Source organism: Procambarus clarkii, chromosome 48 (assembly GCF_040958095.1).
Source record: "Procambarus clarkii isolate CNS0578487 chromosome 48, FALCON_Pclarkii_2.0, whole genome shotgun sequence".
In the NCBI taxonomy this organism is placed as follows: Eukaryota; Metazoa; Arthropoda; class Malacostraca; order Decapoda; family Cambaridae; genus Procambarus; species Procambarus clarkii.
The window spans coordinates 26226614-26250669 of record NC_091197.1 but is presented as its reverse complement, the minus strand read 5'-3'; positions in this window follow the sequence as shown (position 1 = coordinate 26250669).

Sequence of the window (24056 nt, the reverse complement as noted above, 5' to 3'; positions counted from 1 at the left end):
TTTTGCTGTTTTTCCACGTTTTTGTGAATTTTCAGTTTATTGCTATTAATTCATTAAATATACGATAAAAATGATGCAAACAGATAATTTATTAGAAATTAACCTTATACACTTCATTTTCAATCAACTATTTGTTTCTCGTTAAAATACTGAGTAAGATATTTGAAAGGGGAGAAGTTCTGTTGTTATTGCATATATCGACGTTTCAGCCGGATTAGAGCGGTTTCACGTGTACATCTTCCATCGGTAATATAAACGGAAAATCAGTAACATTTTAGTTAATTCTAATGTAAACACATTGATTTTTATCATTTGTATTTGAAAAAACATTGTCATATGTCTTTTCTTGGATCTAAATAATACGAAACCTCGCTCTATGATTTGAAGTTAAAATCCTCAAATATGGTAATATAGTGACTTTTTTCACGTTATTCATGTAGTGTGATTTTACGTATATATATTCGTTTTTACCAATATTTCGATACTACTTCATGTTTTCTCACGATATGTGATTTGGCCTTCAAATCTCAGAATTTCGCAAATTTTGCATTTTAAGCAAGTTTTCTTGCATTTTGTTTTGTACTAAAAATCATCGAATTCATCAATATTTTGACCTTTATCATCCTCTTTTCCTTTATGTGATTTAAACAAAATATCATCGAATTAGGCAATGTTTTGCCGTTTTTCCACGTTTTTGTGAATTTTCAGTTTATTGTTATTATTTCATTAAATATACGTAAAAAATTATGCAAACACATAATTGATCAGAAAATAACCTTAAATACTGCATTTCAATCATCTATTTGTTTCTCGTTAATATACTGAATAACATATTAAAAATGGGAGAAGTTCTGTTTTTATTGCATATATCGACGTTTCAGCCGGATTAGAACGGTTTTACGTGTACATCTTCCATCGGTAATATAAACCGAAAATCAGGAACATTTTAGTTAATTTTAATGAAAACACATTCATTTTATCATTTGTATTGGAAGCAACATCTTTATACGTCTTTTCTAGGGTCCAAAAAATACGAAACGTCGCTTTATGATTCGAAGTTAAAATCCTCAAATTTGGTATAATAATGACTTTTTTCACGTTTTTCATATAGTTTGATATTTCGTAAATATATTCATTTTTACCAATATTTCGATATTATTTCATGTAGTATCACGATATGTGATTTGGCCTTCAAATCTCAGATTTTCGCTTAATATTGCATTTTAAGCAAGTTTTCTTGCATTTTGTTTTGTACTAATAATCATCGAATTCAGCAATATTTTGACGTTTAACATCCCCTTTTCCTTTATGTGATATAAACAAAATATCATCGAATTAGGCAATATTTTGCTGTTTTTCCACGTTTTTGTGAATTTTCAGTTTATTGCTATTAATTCATTAAATATACGATAAAAATGATGAAAACACATTATTGATTAGAAATTAACCTTAAACACTTCATTTTCAATCAACTAATTGTTTCTCGTTAAAATACTGAGTCAGATATTGGAAAGGGGAGAAGTTCTGTTTTTATTGCATATATCGACGTTTCAGCCGGATTAGAGCGGTTTCACGTGTACATCTTCCATCGGTAATATAAACAGAAAATCAGGATTATTTTAGTTAATTCTAATGAAAACACATTAATATTTATCATTTGTATTTGAAACAACATTGTCATATGTTTTTTCTTGGATCTAAATAATACGAAACCTCGCTCTATGGTTTGAAGGTAAAATCCTCAAATATGGTAATATAGTGACTTTTTTCACGTTATTCATGTAGTGTGATTTTACGTATATATATTAGTTTGTACCAATATTTCGATACTACTTCCTGTTTTCTCACGATATGTGATATCCCCTTTTCCTTTATGTGATTTAAACAAAATATCATCGAATTAGGCAATATTTTGCTGTTTTTCCACGTTTTTGTGAATTTTCAGTTTATTGCTATTAATTCAATAAATATACGATAAAAATGATGCAAACACATAATTGATTAGAAATTAACGTTAAACACTTCATTTTCAATCAACTATTTGTTTCTCGTTAAAATACTGAGTAAGATATTGGAAAGGGGAGAAGTTCTGTTTTTATTGCATATATCGACGTTTCAGCCGGATTAGAGCGGTTTTACGTGTACATCTTCCATCGGTAATATAAACGGAAAATCAGGAACATTTTAGTTAATTCTAATAAAAACACATTGATTTTTATCATTTGTATTTGAAACAACATTGTCATATGTTTTTTCTTGGATCTAAATATTACGAAACCTCGCTCTATGATTTGAAGTTAAAATCCTCAAATATGGTAATAGTGACTTTTTTCACGTTATTCATGTAGTGTGATTTTTACATAAATATATTCGTTTTTACCATTATCAATACTACTTCATGTTTTCTCACGATACATGATTTGGCCTTCATATCTCAGAATTTTGCAAATTTTGCATTTTTAAGCAGGTTTTCTTGCATTTTGTTTTGTACTAAAAATCATCGAATTTAGCAATATTTTGACCTTTATCATACCCTTTTCCTTTATGTGATTTAAACAAAATATCATCGAATTAGGCAATATTTTGCCGTTTTTCCACGTTTTTGTGAATTTTCAGTTTATTGGTATTATATCATTAAATATACGAGAAAAATTATGTAAACACATAATTGATCAGAAAATAACCATAAATACTTCATTTTCAATCATCTATTTGTTTCTCGTTAAAATACTGAATAACATATTGAAAAGGGGAGAAGTTCTGTTTTTATTGCATATATCGACGTTTCAGCCGGATTAGAACGGTTTTACGTGTACATCTTCCATCGGTAATATAAACGGAAATTCAGGAACATTTTAGTTAATTTTAATGAAAACACTTTGATTTTTATCATTTGTATTGGAAGCAACATCTATATACGTCTTTTCTAGGGTCTAAAAAATACGAAACGTCGCTCTATGATTCGAAGTTAAAATCCTCAAATTTGGTATAATAATGACTTTTTCACGTTTTTCATGTAGTTTGATAGAACGTAAATATATTCATTTTTACCAATATTTCATGTAGTATCACGATATGTGATTTGGCCTTCATATCTCAGATTATCGCAAAATCTGAGATATGAAGGTCGCATAAATGCAATACATTTTAAGCAAGTTTTCTAGCATTTTGTTTTGTACTAAAAATTATCGAATTCAGCAAAATTTTGACGTTTATACTCCTCCTTTCCTTTATGTGATATAAACAAAATATCATCGAATTAGGCAATATTTTGCTGTTTTTCCACGTTTTTGTGAATTTTCGGTTTATTGTTATTAATTCATTAAATATACGATAAAAATGATGCAAACACATAATTGATTAGAAATTAACCTTAAACACATCATTTTCAAACAACTATTTGTTTCTCGTTAGAATACTGAGTAAGATATTGAAAAGGGGAGAAGTTCTGTTTTTATTGCATATATCGACGTTTCAGCCGGATTAGAGCGGTTTTACGTGTACATCTTCCATCGGTAATATAAAGGGAAAATCAGAAACATTTTAGTTAATTCTAATGAAAACACATTGATTTTTATCATTTGTATTTGAAACAACATTGTCTTATGTTTTTTCTTGGATTTAAATAATACGAAACCTCGCTCTATGATTTGAAGTTAAAATCCTCAAATATTGTAATATAGTGACTTTTTCACGTTATTCATGTAGTGTGATTTTACGTATATATATTCGTTTTTACCAATATTTCTATACTACTTCATGTTTTCTCACGATATGTGATTTGGCCTTCATATATCAGAATTTCGCAAATTTTGCATTTTTAAGCAGGTTATCTTGCATTTTGTTTTGTTCTAAAAATCATCGAATTTAGCAATATTTTGACCTTTATCATACCCTTTTCCTTTATGTGATTTAAACAAAATATCATCGAATGAGGCAATATTTTGCCGTTTTTTTACGTTTTTGTGAATTTTCAGTTTACTGGTATTATATCATTAAATATACGAGAAAAATTATGTAAACACATAATTGATCAGAAAATAACCTTAAATACTTCATTTTCAATCATCTAGTTGTTTCTCGTTAAAAAACTGAGTAAGATATTGAAAAGGGGAGAAGTTCTGTTTTTATTGCATATATTGACGTTTCTGCCGGATTAGAACGGTTTTACGTGTACATCTTCCATCGGTAATATAAACCGAAAATCAGGAACATTTTAGTTAATTTTAATGAAAGCACATTGATTTTTATCATTTGTATTGGAAGCAACATCTTTATAAGTCTTTTCTAGGGTCTAAAAAATACGAAACGTCGCTTTATGATTCGAAGTCAAAAACCTCAAATTTGGTATAATAATGACTTTTTTTTTCGTTTTTCATGTAGTTTGATATTACGTAAATATATTCATTTTTACCAATATTTCATGTAGTATCAATATATGTGATTTGGCGTTCAAATCTCAGATTTTCGCATAATCTTGCATTTTAAGCAAGTTTTCTTGCATTTTGTTTCGTACTAAATATCATCGAACTGAGCAATATTTTGACATTTATCATCCCCTTTTCCTTTATGTGATTTAAACAAAATATCATCGAATTAGGCAATATTTTGCTGTTTTTCCACGTTTTTGTGAATTTTCAGTTTATTGCTATTAATTCAATAAATATACGATAAAAATGATGCAAACACATAATTGATTAGGAATTAACGTTAAACACTTCATTTTCAATCAACTATTTGTTTCTCGTTGAAATACTGAGTAAGATATTGGAAAGGGGAGAAGTTCTGTTTTTATTGCATATATCGACGTTTCAGCCGGATTAGAGCGGTTTTACGTGTACATCTTCCATCGGTAATATAAACGGAAAATCAGGAACATTTTAGTTAATTCTAATAAAAACACATTGATTTTTATCATTTGTATTTGAAACAACATTGTCATATGTTTTTTCTTGGATCTAAATATTACGAAACCTCGCTCTATGATTTGAAGTTAAAATCCTCAAATATGGTAATAGTGACTTTTTTCACGTTATTCATGTAGTGTGATTTTTACGTAAATATATTCGTTTTTACCATTATCAATACTACTTCATGTTTTCTCACGATACATGATTTGGCTTTCATATCTCAGAATTTTGCAAATTTTGCATTTTTAAGCAGGTTTTCTTGCATTTTGTTTTGTACTAAAAATCATCGAATTTAGCAATATTTTGACCTTTATCATACCCTTTTCCTTTATGTGATTTAAACAAAATATCATCGAATTAGGCAATATTTTGCCGTTTTTCCTCGTTTTTGTGAATTTTCAGTTTATTGGTATTATATCATTAAATATACGAGAAAAATTATGTAAGCACGTAATTGATCAGAAAATAACCTTAAATACTTCATTTTCAATCATCTATTTGTTTCTCGTTAAAATACTGAATAACATATTGAAAAGGGGAGAAGTTCTGTTTTTATTGCATATATCGACGATTCAGCCGGATTAGAACGGTTTTACGTGTACATCTTCCATCGGTAATATAAACGGAAATTCAGGAACATTTTAGTTAATTTTAATGAAAACACATTGATTTTTATCATTTGTATTGGAAGCAACATCTATATACGTCTTTTCTAGGGTCTAAAAAATACGAAACGTCGCTCTATGATTCGAAGTTAAAATCCTCAAATTTGGTATAATAATGACTTTTTCACGTTTTTCATGTAGTTTGATATTACGTAAATATATTCATTTTTACCAATATTTCATGTAGTATCACGATATGTGATTTGGCCTTCATATCTCAGATTATCGCATAATCTGAGATATGAAGGCCGCATAAATGCAATACATTTTAAGCAAGTTTTCTAGCATTTTGTTTTGTACTAAAAATTATCGAATTCAGCAAAATTTTGACGTTTATACTCCTCCTTTCCTTTATGTGATATAAACAAAATATCATCGAATTAGGCAATATTTTGCTGTTTTTCCACGTTTTTGTGAATTTTCGGTTTATTGTTATTAATTCATTAAATATACGATAAAAATGATGCAAACACATAATTGATTAGAAATTCACCTTAAACACATCATTTTCAAACAACTATTTGTTTCTCGTTAGAATACTGAGTAAGATATTGAAAAGGGGAGAAGTTCTGTTTTTATTGCATATATCGACGTTTCAGCCGGATTAGAGCGGTTTTACGTGTACATCTTCCATCGGTAATATAAAGGGAAAATCAGAAACATTTTAGTTAATTCTAATGAAAACACATTGATTTTTATCATTTGTATTTGAAACAACATTGTCTTATGTTTTTTCTTGGATTTAAATAATACGAAACCTCGCTCTATGATTTGAAGTTAAAATCCTCAAATATTGTAATATAGTGACTTTTTCACGTTATTCATGTAGTGTGATTTTACGTATATATATTCGTTTTTACCAATATTTCTATACTACTTCATGTTTTCTCACGATATGTGATTTGGCCTTCATATATCAGAATTTCGCAAATTTTGCATTTTTAAGCAGGTTATCTTGCATTTTGTTTTGTTCTAAAAATCATCGAATTTAGCAATATTTTGACCTTTATCATACCCTTTTCCTTTATGTGATTTAAACAAAATATCATCGAATGAGGCAATATTTTGCCGTTTTTTTACGTTTTTGTGAATTTTCAGTTTACTGGTATTATATCATTAAATATACGAGAAAAATTATGTAAACACATAATTGATCAGAAAATAACCTTAAATACTTCATTTTCAATCATCTAGTTGTTTCTCGTTAAAAAACTGAGTAAGATATTGAAAAGGGGAGAAGTTCTGTTTTTATTGCATATATTGACGTTTCTGCCGGATTAGAACAGTTTTACGTGTACATCTTCCATCGGCAATATAAACCGAAAATCAGGAACATTTTAGTTAATTTTAATGAAAGCACATTGATTTTTATCATTTGTATTGGAAGCAACATCTTTATAAGTCTTTTCTAGAGTCTAAAAAATACGAAACGTCGCTTTATGATTCGAAGTCAAAAACCTCAAATTTGGTATAATAATGACTTTTTTTTTCGTTTTTCATGTAGTTTGATATTACGTAAATATATTTATTTTTACCAATATTTCATGTAGTATCAATATATGTGATTTGTCGTTCAAATCTCAGATTTTCGCATAATCTTGCATTTTAAGCAAGTTTTCTTGCATTTTGTTTCGTACTAAATATCATCGAACTGAGCAATATTTTGACATTTATCATCCCCTTTTCCTTTATGTGATTTAAACAAAATATCATCGAATTAGGCAATATTTTGCTGTTTTTCCACGTTTTTGTGAATTTTCAGTTTATTGCTATTAATTCAATAAATATACGATAAAAATGATGCAAACACATAATTGATTAGAAATTAACGTTAAACACTTCATTTTCAATCAACTATTTGTTTCTCGTTGAAATACTGAGTAAGATATTGGAAAGGGGAGAAGTTCTGTTTTTATTGCATATATCGACGTTTCAGCCGGATTAGAGTGGTTTTACGTGTACATCTTCCATCGGTAATATAAACGGAAAATCAGGAACATTTTAGTTAATTCTAATAAAAACACATTGATTTTTATCATTTGGATTTGAAACAACATTGTCATATGTTTTTTCTTGGATCTAAATATTACGAAACCTCTCTCTATGATTTGAAGTTAAAATCCTCAAATATGGTAATAGTGACTTTTTTCACGTTATTCATGTAGTGTGATTTTTACGTAAATATATTCGTTTTTACCATTATCAATACTACTTCATGTTTTCTCACGATACATGATTTGGCTTTCGTATCTCAGAATTTTGCAAATTTTGCATTTTTAAGCAGGTTTTCTTGCATTTTGTTTTGTACTAAAAATCATCGAATTTAGCAATATTTTGACCTTTATCATACCCTTTTCCTTTATGTGATTTAAACAAAATATCATCGAATTAGGCAATATTTTGCCGTTTTTCCTCGTTTTTGTGAACTTTCAGTTTATTGGTATTATATCATTAAATATACGAGAAAAATTATGTAAACACATAATTGATCAGAAAATAACATTAAATACTTCATTTTCAATCATCTATTTGTTTCTCGTTAAAATACTGAATAACATATTGAAAAGGGGAGAAGTTCTGTTTTTATTGCATATATCGACGTTTCACCCGGATTAGAACGGTTTTACGTGTACATCTTCCATCGGTAATATAAACGGAAATTCAGGAACATTTTAGTTAATTTTAATGAAAACACTTTGATTTTTATCAGTTGTATTGGAAGCAACATCTATATACGTCTTTTCTAGGGTCTAAAAAATACGAAACGTCGCTCTATGATTCGAAGTTAAAATCCTCAAATTTGGTATAATAATGACTTTTTCACGTTTTTCATGTAGTTTGATATAACGTAAATATATTCATTTTTACCAATATTTCATGTAGTATCACGATATGTGATTTGGCCTTCATATCTCAGATTATCGCATAATCTGAGATATGAAGGTCGCATAAATGCAAAACATTTTAAGCAAGTTTTCTTGCATTTTGTTTTGTACTAAAAATTATAGAATTCAGCAAAAATTTGACGTTTATACTCCTCCTTTCCTTTATGTGATATAAACAAAATATCATCGAATTAGGCAATATTTTGCTGTTTTTCCACGTTTTTGTGAATTTTCGGTTTATTGTTATTAATTCATTAAATATACGATAAAAATTATGCAAACACATAATTGATTAGAAATTAACCTTAAACACATCATTTTCAAACAACTATTTGTTTCTCGTTAGAATACTGAGTAAGATATTGAAAAGGGGAGAAGTTCTGTTTTTATTGCATATATCGACGTTTCAGCCGGATTAGAGCGGTTTTACGTGTACATCTTCCATCGGTAATATAAACGGAAAATCAGGAACATTTTAGATAATTCTAATGAAAACACATTGATTTTTATCATTTGTATTTGAAACAACATTGTCTTATGTTTTTTCTTGGATTTAAATAATACGAAACCTCGCTCTATGATTTGAAGTTAAAATCCTCAAATATGGTAATATAGTGACTTTTTCACGTTATTCATGTAGTGTGATTTTACGTATATATATTCGTTTTTACCCATATTTCTATACTACTTCATGTTTTCTCACGATATGTGATTTGGCCTTCATATATCAGAATTTCGCAAATTTTGCATTTTTAAGCAGGTTTTCTTGCATTTTGTTTTGTTCTAAAAATCATCGAATTTAGCAATATTTTGACCTTTATCATACCCTTTTCCTTTATGTGATTTAAACAAAATATCATCGAATGAGGCAATATTTTGCCGTTTTTTACGTTTTTGTGAATTTTCAGTTTACTGGTATTATATCATTAAATATACGAGAAAAATTATGTAAACACATAATTGATCAGAAAATAACCTTAAATACTTCATTTTCAATCATCTAGTTGTTTCTCGTTAAAAAACTGAGTAAGATATTGAAAAGGGGAGAAGTTCTGTTTTTATTGCATATATTGACGTTTCTGCCGGATTAGAACGGTTTTACGTGTACATCTTCCATCGGTAATATAAACCGAAAATCAGGAACATTTTAGTTAATTTTAATGAAAGCACATTGATTTTTATCATTTGTATTGGAAGCAACATCTTTATAAGTCTTTTCTAGGGTCTAAAAAATACGAAACGTCGCTTCATGATTCGAAGTCAAAATCCTCAAATTTGGTATAATAATGACTTTATTCACGTTTTTCATGTAGTTTGATATTACGTAAATATATTCATTTTTACCAATATTTCATGTAGTATCAATATATGTGATTTGGCGTTCAAATCTCAGATTTTCGCATAATATTGCATTTTAAGCAAGTTTTCTTGCATTTTGTTTCGTACTAAATATCATCGAACTGAGCAATATTTTGACATTTATCATCCCCTTTTCCTTTATGTGATTTAAACAAAATATCATCGAATTAGGCAATATTTTGCTGTTTTTACACGTTTTTGTGAATTTTCAGTTTATTGCTATTAATTCAATATATATACGATAAAAATGATGCAAACACATAATTGATTAGAAATTAACCTTAAACACTTCATTTTCAATCAACTATTTATTTCTCGTTAAAATACTGAGTAAGATATTGGAAAGGGGAGAAGTTCTGTTTTTATTGCATATATCGACGTTTCAGCCGGATTAGAGCGGTTTTACGTGTACATCTTCCATCGGTAATATAAACGGAAATTCAGGAACATTTTAGTTAATTTTAATGAAAACACATTGATGTTTATCATTTGTATGGGAAGCAACATCTATATACGTCTTTTCTAGGGTCTAAAAAATACGAAACGTCGCTCTATGATTCGAAGTTAAAATCCTCAAATTTGGTATAATAATGACTTTTTCACGTTTTTCATGTAGTTTGATATTACGTAAATATATTCATTTTTACCAATATTTCATGTAGTATCACGATATGTGATTTGGCCTTCATATCTCAGATTATCGCATAATCTGAGATATGAAGGTCGCATAAATGCAATACATTTTAAGCAAGTTTTCTTGCATTTTGTTTTGTACTAAAAATTATAGAATTCAGCAAAATTTTGACATTTATACTCCTTTCCTTTATTTGATATAAACAAAATATCATCGAATTAGGCAATATTTTGCTGTTTTTCCACGTTTTTGTGAATTTTCGGTTTATTGTTATTAATTCATTAAATATACGATAAAAATGATGCAAACACATAATTGATTAGAAATTAACCTTAAACACATCATTTTCAAACAACTATTTGTTCTCGTTAGAATACTGAGTAAGATATTGAAAAGGGGAGAAGTTCTGTTTTAATTGCATATATCGACGTTTCAGCCGGATTAGAGCGGTTTTACGTGTACATCTTCCATCGGTAATATAAACGGAAAATCAGGAACATTTTAGTTAATTCTAATGAAAACACATTGATTTTTATCATTTGTATTTGAAACAACATTGTCTTATGTTTTTTCTTGGATTTAAATAATACGAAACCTCGCTCTATGATTTGAAGTTAAAATCCTCAAATATGGTAATATAGTGACTTTTTCACGTTATTCATGTAGTGTGATTTTACGTATATATATTCGTTTTTACCAATATTTCGATACTACTTCATGTTTTCTCACGATATGTGATTTGGCCTTCATATATCAGAATTTCGCAAATTTTGCATTTTTAAGCAGGTTTTCTTGCATTTTGTTTTGTTCTAAAAATCATCGAATTTAGCAATATTTTGACCTTTATCATACCCTTTTCCTTTATGTGATTTAAACAAAATATCATCGAATGAGGCAATATTTTGCCGTTTTTTTACGTTTTTCTGAATTTTCAGTTTACTGGTATTATATCATTAAATATACGAGAAAAATTATGTAAACACATAATTGATCAGAAAATAACCTTAAATACTTCATTTTCAATCATCTAGTTGTTTCTCGTTAAAAACTGAGAAAGATATTGAAAAGGGGAGAAGTTCTGTTTTTATTGCATATATTGACGTTTCTGCCGGATTAGAACGGTTTTACGTGTACATCTTCCATCGGTAATATAAACCGAAAATCAGGAATATTTTTGTTAATTTTAATGAAAGCACATTGATTTTTATCATTTGTATTGGAAGCAACATCTTTATACGTCTTTTGTAGGGTCTAAAAAATACGAAACGTCGCTTTATGATTCGAAGTCAAAAACCTCAAATTTGGTATAATAATGACTTTTTTTTACCTTTTTCATGTAGTTTGATATTACGTAAATATATTCATTTTTACCAATATTTCATGTAGTATCAATATATGTGATTTGGCGTTCAAATCTCAGATTTTCGCATAATCTTGCATTTTAAGCAAGTTTTCTTGCATTTTGTTTCGTACTAAATATCATCGAACTGAGCAATATTTTGACATTTATCATCCCCTTTTCTTTATGTGATTTAAACAAAATATCATCGAATTAGGCAATATTTTGCTGTTTTTCCACGTTTTTGTGAATTTTCAGTTTATTGCTATTAATTCAATAAATATACGATAAAAATGATGCAAACACATAATTGATTAGAAATTAACGTTAAACACTTAATTTTCAATCAACTATTTGTTTCTCGTTAAAATACTGAGTAAGATATTGGAAAGGGGAGAAGTTCTATTTTTATTGCATATATCGACGTTTCAGCCGGATTAGAGCGGTTTTACGTGTACATCTTCCATCGGTAATATAAACGGAAAATCAGGAACATTTTAGTTAATTCTAATAAAAACACATTGATTTTTATCATTTGTATTTGAAACAACATTGTCATATGTTTTTTCTTGGATCTAAATATTACGAAACCTCGCTCTATGATTTGAAGTTAAAATCCTCAAATATGATAATAGTGACTTTTTTCACGTTATTCATGTAGTGTCTTATTTTTACGTAAATATATTCGTTTTTACCAATACCAATACTACTTCATGTTTTCTCACGATACATGATTTGGCCTTCATATCTCAGAATTTTGCAAATTTTGCATTTCTAAGCAGGTTTTCTTGCATTTTGTTTTGTACTAAAAATCATCGAATTTAGCAATATTTTGACCTTTATCATACCCTTTTCCTTTATGTGATTTAAACAAAATATCATCGAATTAGGCAATATTTTGCCGTTTTTCCACGTTTTTGTGAATTTTCAGTTTATTGGTATTATATCATTAAATATACGAGAAAAATTATTTAAACACATAATTGATCAGAAAATAACCTTAAATACTTCATTTTCAATCATCTATTTGTTTCTCGTTAAAATACTGAATAACATATTGAAAAGGGGAGAAGTTCTGTTTTTATTGCATATATCGACGTTTCAGCCGGATTAGAACGGTTTTACGTGTACATCTTCCATCGGTAATATAAACGGAAATTCAGGAACATTTTAGTTAATTTTAATGAAAACACATTGATTTTTATCATTTGTATTGGAAGCAACATCTATATACGTCTTTTCTAGGGTCAAAAAAATACGAAACGTCGCTCTATGATTCGAAGTTAAAATCCTCAAATTTGGTATAATAATGACTTTTTCACGTTTTTCATGTAGTTTGATATTACGTAAATATATTCATTTTTACCAATATTTCATGTAGTATCACGATATGTGATTTGGCCTTCATATCTCAGATTATCGCATAATCTGAGATATGAAGGTCGCATAAATGCAATACATTTTAAGCAAGTTTTCTTGCATTTTGTTTTGTACTAAAAATTATAGAATTCAGCAAAATTTTGACGTTTATACTCCTCCTTACCTTTATGTGATATAAACAAAATATCATCGAATTAGGCAATATTTTGCTGTTTTTCCACGTTTTTGTGAATTTTCGGTTTATTGTTATTAATTCATTAAATATACGATAAAAATGATGCAAACACATAATTGATTAGAAATTAACCTTAAACACATCATTTTCAAACAACTATTTGTTTCTCGTTAGAATACTGAGTAAGATATTGAAAAGGGGAGAAGTTCTGTTTTTATTGCATATATCGACGTTTCAGCCGGATTAGAGCGGTTTTACGTGTACATCTTCCATCGGTAATATAAACGGAAAATCAGGAACATTTTAGTTAATTCTAATGAAAACATATTGATTTTTATCATTTGTATTTGAAACAACATTGTCTTATGTTTTTTCTTGGATTTAAATAATACGAAACCTCGCTCTATGATTTGAAGTTAAAATCCTCAAATATGGTAATATAGTGACTTTTTCACGTTATTCATGTAGTGTGATTTTACGTATATATATTCGTTTTTACCAATATTTCTATACTACTTCATGTTTTCTCACGATATGTGATTTGGCCTTCATATATCAGAATTTCGCAAATTTTACATTTTTAAGCAGGTTTTCTTGCATTTTGTTTTGTACTAAAAATGATCGAATTCAGCAAAATTTTTACGTTTATACTCCTCCTTTCCTTTATGTGATATAAACAAAATATCATCGAATTAGGCAATATTTTGCTGTTTTTCCACGTTTTTGTGAATTTTCGGTGTATTGTTATTAATTCATTAAATATACGATAAAAATGATGCAAACACATAATTGATTAGAAATTAACCTTAAACACTTCATTTTCAATCAACTATTTGTTTCTCGTTAAAATACTGAGTAAGATATTGGAAAGGGGAGAAGTTCTATTTTTATTGCATATATCGACGTTTCAGCCGGATTAGAGCGGTTTTACGTGTACATCTTCTATCGGTAATATAAACGGAAAATCAGGAACATTTTAGTTAATTCTAATGAAAACACATTGATTTTTATCACTTGTATTTGAAACAACATCGTCAAATGTTTTTTCTTGGATCTAAATAAAACGAAACCTCGCTCTATGATTTGAAGTTAAAATCCTCAAAAATGGTAATATAGTGACTTTTTTCACGTTATTCATGTAGTGTGATTTTACGTATATATATTCGTTTTTACCAATATTTCGATACTACTTCATGTTTTCTCACGATATGTGATTTGGCCTTCATACCTCAGAATTTCGCAAATTTTGATTTTTTAAGCAGGTTTTCTTGCATTTTGTTTTGTTCTAAAAATCATCGAATTTAGCAATATTTTGACCTTTATCATACCCTTTTCCTTTATGTGATTTAAACAAAATATCATCGAATTAGGCAATATTTTGCCGTTTTTCCCCGTTTTTGTGAATTTTCAGTTTATTGTTATTATTTCATTAAATATACGAGAAAAATTATGCAAACACATAATTTATCAGAAAATAACCTTAAATACTTAATTTTCAATCATCTATTTGTTTCTCGTGAAAATACTGAATAACATATTGAAAAGGGGAGAAGTTCTGTTTTTATTGCATATATCGACGTTTCAGCCGGATTAGAATGGTTTTGCGTGTACATCTTCCATCGGTAATATAAACCGAAAATCAGGAACATTTTAGTTAATTTTAATGAAAACACATTGATTTTTATCATTTGTATTGGAAGCAACATCTTTATACGTCTTTTCTAGGGTCTAAACATTACGAAACGTCGCTTTATGATTCGAAGTTAAAATCCTCAAATTTGGTATAATAATGACTTTTTCACGTTTTTCATGTAGTTTGATATTACGTAAATATATTCATTTTTACCAATATTTCATGTAGTATCAAGATATGTGATTTGGCCTTCATATCTCAGATTATCGCATAATCTGAGATATGAAGGCCGCATAAATGCAATACATTTTAAGCAAGTTTTCGTGCATTTTGTTTTGTACTAAAAATTATCGAATTCAGCAAAATTTTGACGTTTATACTCCTCCTTTCCTCTATGTGATATAAATAAAATATCATCGAATTAGGCAATATTTTGCTGTTTTTCCACGTTTTTGTGAATTTTCGGTTTATTGTTATTAATTCATTAAATATACGATAAAAATGATGCAAACACATAATTGATTAGAAATTAACCTTAAACACATCATTTTCAAACAACTATTTGATTCTCGTTAGAATACTGAGTAAGATATTGAAACGGGGAGAAGTTCTGTTTTTATTGCATATATCGACGTTTCAGCCGGATTAGAGCGGTTTTACGTGTACATCTTCCATCGGTAATATAAACGGAAAATCAGGAACATTTTAGTTAATTCTAATAAAAACACATTGATTTTTATCATTTGTATTTGAAACAACATTGTCATATGTTTTTTCTTGGATCTAAATATTACGAAACCTCGCTCTATGATTTGAAGTTAAAATCCTCAAATATGGTAATAGTGACTTTTTTCACGTTATTCATGTAGTGTGATTTTTACGTAAATATATTCGTTTTTCCCATTATCAATACTACTTCATGTTTTCTCAAGATACATGATTTGGCCTTCATATCTCAGAATTTTACAAATTTTGCATTTTTAAGCAGGTTTTCTTGCATTTTGTTTTGTACTAAAAATCATCGAATTTAGCAATATTTTGACCTTTATCATACCCTTTTCCTTTATGTGATTTAAACAAAATATCATCGAATTAGGCAATATTTTGCCGTTTTTCCTCGTTTTTGTGAATTTTCAGTTTATTGGTATTATATCATTAAATATACGAGAAAAATTATGTAAACACATAATTGATCAGAAAATAACCTTAAATACTTCATTTTCAATCATCTATTTGTTTCTCGTTAAAATACTGAATAACATATTGAAAAGGAGAGAAGTTCTGTTTTTATTGCATATATCGACGTTTCAGCCGGATTAGAACGGTTTTACGTGTACATCTTCCATCGGTAATATAAACGGAAATTCAGGAACATTTTAGTTAATTTTAATGAAAACACTTTGATTTTTATCATTTGTATTGGAAGCAACATCTATATACGTCTTTTCTAGGGTCTAAAAAATACGAAACGTCGCTCTATGATTCGAAGTTAAAATCCTCAAATTTGGTATAATAATGACTTTTTCACGTTTTTCATGTAGTTTGATATAACGTAAATATATTCATTTTTACCAATATTTCATGTAGTATCACGATATGTGATTTGGCCTTCATATCTCAGATTATCGCATAATCTGAGATATGAAGGTCGCATAAATGCAATACATTTTAAGCAAGTTTTCTTGCATTTTGTTTTGTACTAAAAATTATAGAATTCAGCAAAATTTTGACGTTTATACTCCTCCTTTCCTTTATGTGATATAAACAAAATATCATCGAATTAGGCAATATTTTGCTGTTTTTCCACGTTTTTGTGAATTTTCGGTTTATTGTTATTAATTCATTAAATATACGATAAAAATTATGCAAACACATAATTGATTAGAAATTAACCTTAAACACATCATTTTCAAACAACTATTTGTTTCTCGTTAGAATACTGAGTAAGATATTGAAAAGGGGAGAAGTTCTGTTTTTATTGCATATATCGACGTTTCAGCCGGATTAGAGCGGTTTTACGTGTACATCTTCCATCGGTAATATAAACGGAACATCAGGAACATTTTAGTTAATTCTAATGAAAACACATTGATTTTTATCATTTGTATTTGAAACAACATTGTTTTAAGTTTTTTCTTGGATTTAAATAATACGAAACCTCGCTCTATGATTTGAAGTTAAAATCCTCAAATATGGTAATATAGTGACTTTTTCACGTTATTCATGTAGTGTGATTTTACGTATATATATTCGTTTTTACCAATATTTCTATACTACTTCATGTTTTCTCAGGATATGTGATTTGGCCTTCATATATCAGAATTTCGCAAATTTTGCATTTTTAAGCAGGTTTTCTTGCATTTTGTTTTGTTCTAAAAATCATAGAATTTAGCAATATTTTGACCTTTATCATACCCTTTTCCTTTAGGTGATTTAAACAAAATATCATCGAATGAGGCAATATTTTGCCGTTTTTTACGTTTTTGTGAATTTTCAGTTTACTGGTATTATATCATTAAATATACGAGAAAAATTATGTAAACATATAATTGATCAGAAAATAACCTTAAATACTTCATTTTCAATCATCTAGTTGTTTCTCGTTAAAAAACTGAGTAAGATATTGAAAAGGGGAGAAGTTCTGTTTTTATTGCATATATTGACGTTTCTGCCGGATTAGAACGGTTTTACGTGTACATCTTCCATCGGTAATATAAACCGAAAATCAGGAACATTTTAGTTAATTTTAATGAAAGCACATTGATTTTTATCATTTGTATTGGAAGCAACATCTTTATAAGTCTTTTCTAGGGTCTAAAAAATACGAAACGTCGCTTCATGATTCGAAGTCAAAATCCTCAAATTTGGTATAATAATGACTTTTTTCACGTTTTTTATGTAGTTTGATATTACGTAAATATATTCATTTTTACCAATATTTCATGTAGTATCAATATATGTGATTTGGCGTTCAAATCTCAGATTTTCGCATAATATTGCATTATAATCAAGTTTTCTTGCATTTTGTTTCGTACTAAATATCATCGAACTGAGCAATATTTTGATATTTATCATCCCCTTTTCCTTTATGTGATTTAATCAAAATATCATCGAATTAGGCAATATTTTGCTGTTTTTCCACGTTTTTGTGAATTTTCAGTTTATTGCTAATAATTCAATAAATATACGAGAAAAATGATGCAAACGCATAATTGATTAGAAATTAACCTTAAACACTTCATTTGCAATCAACTATTTGTTTCTCGTTAAAATACTGAGTAAGATATTGGAAAGGGGAGAAGTTCTGTTTTTATTGCATATATCGACGTTTCAGCCGGATTAGAGCGGTTTTACGTGTACATCTTCCATCGGTAATATAAACGGAACATCAGGAACATTTTAGTTAATTCTAATGAAAACACATTGATTTTTATCATTTGTATTTGAAACAACATTGTTTTAAGTTTTTTCTTGGATTTAAATAATACGAAACCTCGCTCTATGATTTGAAGTTAAAATCCTCAAATATGGTAATATAGTGACTTTTTCACGTTATTCATGTAGTGTGATTTTACGTATATATATTCGTTTTTACCAATATTTCTATACTACTTCATGTTTTCTCAGGATATGTGATTTGGCCTTCATATATCAGAATTTCGCAAATTTTGCATTTTTAAGCAGGTTTTCTTGCATTTTGTTTTGTTCTAAAAATCATAGAATTTAGCAATATTTTGACCTTTATCATACCCTTTTCCTTTAGGTGATTTAAACAAAATATCATCGAATGAGGCAATATTTTGCCGTTTTTTACGTTTTTGTGAATTTTCAGTTTACTGGTATTATATCATTAAATATACGAGAAAAATTATGTAAACATATAATTGATCAGAAAATAACCTTAAATACTTCATTTTCAATCATCTAGTTGTTTCTCGTTAAAAAACTGAGTAAGATATTGAAAAGGGGAGAAGTTCTGTTTTTATTGCATATATTGACGTTTCTGCCGGATTAGAACGGTTTTACGTGTACATCTTCCATCGGTAATATAAACCGAAAATCAGGAACATTTTAGTTAATTTTAATGAAAGCACATTGATTTTTATCATTTGTATTGGAAGCAACATCTTTATAAGTCTTTTCTAGGGTCTAAAAAATACGAAACGTCGCTTCATGATTCGAAGTCAAAATCCTCAAATTTGGTATAATAATGACTTTTTTCACGTTTTTTATGTAGTTTGATATTACGTAAATATATTCATTTTTACCAATATTTCATGTAGTATCAATATATGTGATTTGGCGTTCAAATCTCAGATTTTCGCATAATATTGCATTATAATCAAGTTTTCTTGCATTTTGTTTCGTACTAAATATCATCGAACTGAGCAATATTTTGATATTTATCATCCCCTTTTCCTTTATGTGATTTAATCAAAATATCATCGAATTAGGCAATATTTTGCTGTTTTTCCACGTTTTTGTGAATTTTCAGTTTATTGCTAATAATTCAATAAATATACGAGAAAAATGATGCAAACGCATAATTGATTAGAAATTAACCTTAAACACTTCATTTGCAATCAACTATTTGTTTCTCGTTAAAATACTGAGTAAGATATTGGAAAGGGGAGAAGTTCTGTTTTTATTGCATATATCGACGTTTCAGCCGGATTAGAGCGGTTTTACGTGTACATCTTCCATCGGTAATATAAACGGAAAATCAGGAACATTTTAGTTAATTCTAATAAAAACACATTGATTTTTATCATTTGTATTTGAAACAACATTGTCATATGTTTTTTCTTGGATCTAAATTTTACGAAACCTCGCTCTATGATTTGAAGTTAAAATCCTCAAATATGATAATAGTGACTTTTTTCACGTTATTCATGTAGTGTGATTTTTACGTAAATATATTCGTTTTTACCAATACCAATACTTCTTCATGTTTTCTCACGATACATGATTTGGCCTTCATATCTCAGAATTTTGCAAATTTTGCATTTTTAAGCAGGTTTTCTTGCATTTTGTTTTGTACTAAAAATCATCGAATTTAGCAATATTTTGACTTTTGTCATACCCTTTTCCTTTATGTGATTTAAACAAAATATCATCGAATTAGGCAATATTTTGCCGTTTTTCCACGTTTTTGTGAATTTTCAGTTTATTGGTATTATATCATTAAATATACGAGAAAAATTATTTAAACTGATCAGAAAATAACCTTAAATACTTCATTTTCAATCATCTATTTGTTTCTCGTTAAAATACTGAATAACATATTGAAAAGGGGAGAAGTTCTGTTTTTATTGCATATATCGACGTTTCAGCCGGATTAGAACGGTTTTACGTGTACATCTTCCATCGGTAATATAAACGGAAATTCAGGAACATTTTAGTTAATTTTAATGAAAACACATTGATTTTTATCATTTGTATTGGAAGCAACATCTATATACGTCTTTTCTAGGGTCTAAAAAATACGAAACGTCGCTCTATGATTCGAAGTTAAAATCCTCAAATTTGGTATAATAATGACTTTTTCACGTTTTTCATGTAGTTTGATATTACGTAAATATATTCATTTTTACCAATATTTCATGTAGTATCACGATATGTGATTTGGCCTTCATATCTCAGATTATCGCATAATCTGAGATATGAAGGTCGCATAAATGCAATACATTTTAAGCAAGTTTTCTTGCATTTTGTTTTGTACTAAAAATTATAGAATTCAGCAAAATTTTGACGTTTATACTCCTCCTTTCCTTTATGTGATATAAACAAAATATCATCGAATTAGGCAATATTTTGCTGTTTTTCCACGTTTTTGTGAATTTTCGGTTTATTGTTATTAATTCATTATATATACGATAAAAATGATGCAAACACATAATTGATTAGAAATTAACCTTAAACACATAATTTTCAAACAACTATTTGTTTCTCGTTAGAATACTGAGTAAGATATTGAAAAGGGGAGAAGTTATGTTTTTATTGCATATATCGACGTTTCAGCCGGATTAGAGCGGTTTTACGTGTACATCTTCCATCGGTAATATAAACGGAAAATCAGGAACATTTTAGTTAATTCTAATGAAAACACATTGATTTTTATCATTTGTATTTGAAACAACATTGTCTTATGTTTTTTCTTGGATTTAAATAATACGAAACCTCGCTCTATGATTTGAAGTTAAAATCCTCAAATATGGTAATATAGTGACTTTTTCACGTTATTCATGTAGTGTGATTTAACGTATATATATTCGTTTTTACCAATATTTCTATACTACTTAATGTTTTCTCACGATATGTGATTTGGCCTTCATATATCAGAATTTCGCAAATTTTGCATTTTTAAGCAGGTTTTCTTGCATTTTGTTTTGTTCTAAAAATCATAGAATTTAGCAATATTTTGACCTTTATCATACCCTTTTCCTTTAGGTGATTTAAACAAAATATCATCGAATGAGGCAATATTTTGCCGTTTTTTACGTTTTTGTGAATTTTCAGTTTACTGGTATTATATCATTAAATATACGAGAAAAATTATGTAAACATATAATTGATCAGAAAATAACCTCAAATACTTCATTTTCAATCATCTAGTTGTTTCTCGTTAAAAAACTGAGTAAGATATTGAAAAGGGGAGAAGTTCTGTTTTTATTGCATATATTGACGTTTCTGCCGGATTAGAACGGTTTTACGTGTACATCTTCCATCGGTAATATAAACCGAAAATCAGGAACATTTTAGTTAATTTTAATGAAAGCACATTGATTTTTATCTTTTGTATTGGAAGCAACATCTTTATAAGTCTTTTCTAGGGTCTAAAAAATACGAAACGTCGCTTCATGATTCGAAGTCAAAATCCTCAAATTTGGTATAATAATGACTTTTTTCACGTTTTTTATGTAGTTTGATATTACGTAAATATATTCATTTTTACCAATATTTCATGTAGTATCAATATATGTGATTTGGCGTTCAAATCTCAGATTTTCGCATAATATTGCATTATAATCAAGTTTTCTTGCATTTTGTTTCGTACTAAATATCATCGAACTGAGCAATATTTTGATATATATCATCCCCTTTTCCTTTATGTGATTTAATCAAAATATCATCGAATTAGGCAATATTTTGCTGTTTTTCCACGTTTTTGTGAATTTTCAGTTTATTGCTAATAATTCAATAAATATACGAGAAAAATGATGCAAACGCATAATTGATTAGAAATTAACCTTAAACACTTCATTTTCAATCAACTATTTGTTTCTCGTTAAAATACTGAGTAAGATATTGGAAAGGGGAGAAGTTCTGTTTTAATTGCATATATCGACGTTTCAGCCGGATTAGAGCGGTTTTACGTGTACATCTTCCATCGGTAATATAAACGGAAAATCAGGAACATTTTAGTTAATTCTAATAAAAACACATTGATTTTTATCATTTGTATTTGAAACAACATTGTCATATGTTTTTTCTTGGATCTAAATTTTACGAAACGTCGCTTTATGATTCGAAGTTAAAATCCTCAAATTTGGTATAATAATGACTTTTTCACGTTTTTCATGTAGTTTGATATAACGTAAATATATTCATTTTTACCAATATTTCATGTAGTATCACGATATGTGATTTGGCCTTCATATCTCAGATTATCGCATAATCTGAGATATGAAGGTCGCATAAATGCAATACATTTTAAGCAAGTTTTCTTGCATTTTGTTTTGTACTAAAAATTATAGAATTCAGCAAAATTTTGACGTTTATACTCCTCCTTTCCTTTATGTGATATAAACAAAATATCATCGAATTAGGCAATATTTTGCTGTTTTTCCACGTTTTTGTGAATTTTCGGTTTATTGTTATTAATTCATTAAATATACGATAAAAATTATGCAAACACATAATTGATTAGAAATTAACCTTAAACACATCATTTTCAAACAACTATTTGTTTCTCGTTAGAATACTGAGTAAGATATTGAAAAGGGGAGAAGTTCTGTTTTTATTGCATATATCGACGTTTCAGCCGGATTAGAGCGGTTTTACGTGTACATCTTCCATCGGTAATATAAACGGAACATCAGGAACATTTTAGTTAATTCTAATGAAAACACATTGATTTTTATCATTTGTATTTGAAACAACATTGTTTTATGTTTTTTCTTGGATTTAAATAATACGAAACCTCGCTCTATGATTTGAAGTTAAAATCCTCAAATATGGTAATATAGTGACTTTTTCACGTTATTCATGTAGTGTAATTTTACGTATATATATTCGTTTTTACCAATATTTCTATACTACTTCATGTTTTCTCAGGATATGTGATTTGGCCTTCATATATCAGAATTTCGCAAATTTTGCATTTTTAAGCAGGTTTTCTTGCATTTTGTTTTGTTCTAAAAATCATAGAATTTAGCAATATTTTGACCTTTATCATACCCTTTTCCTTTAGGTGATTTAAACAAAATATCATCGAATGAGGCAATATTTTGCCGTTTTTTACGTTTTTGTGAATTTTCAGTTTACTGGTATTATATCATTAAATATACGAGAAAAATTATGTAAACATATAATTGATCAGAAAATAACCTTAAATACTTCATTTTCAATCATCTAGTTGTTTCTCGTTAAAAAACTGAGTAAGATATTGAAAAGGGGAGAAGTTCTGTTTTTATTGCATATATTGACGTTTCTGCCGGATTAGAACGGTTTTACGTGTACATCTTCCATCGGTAATATAAACCGAAAATCAGGAACATTTTAGTTAATTTTAATGAAAGCACATTGATTTTTATCATTTGTATTGGAAGCAACATCTTTATAAGTCTTTTCTAGGGTCTAAAAAATACGAAACGTCGCTTCATGATTCGAAGTCAAAATCCTCAAATTTGGTATAATAATGACTTTTTTCACGTTTTTTATGTAGTTTGATATTACGTAAATATATTCATTTTTACCAATATTTCATGTAGTATCAATATATGTGATTTGGCGTTCAAATCTCAGATTTTCGCATAATATTGCATTATAATCAAGTTTTCTTGCATTTTGTTTC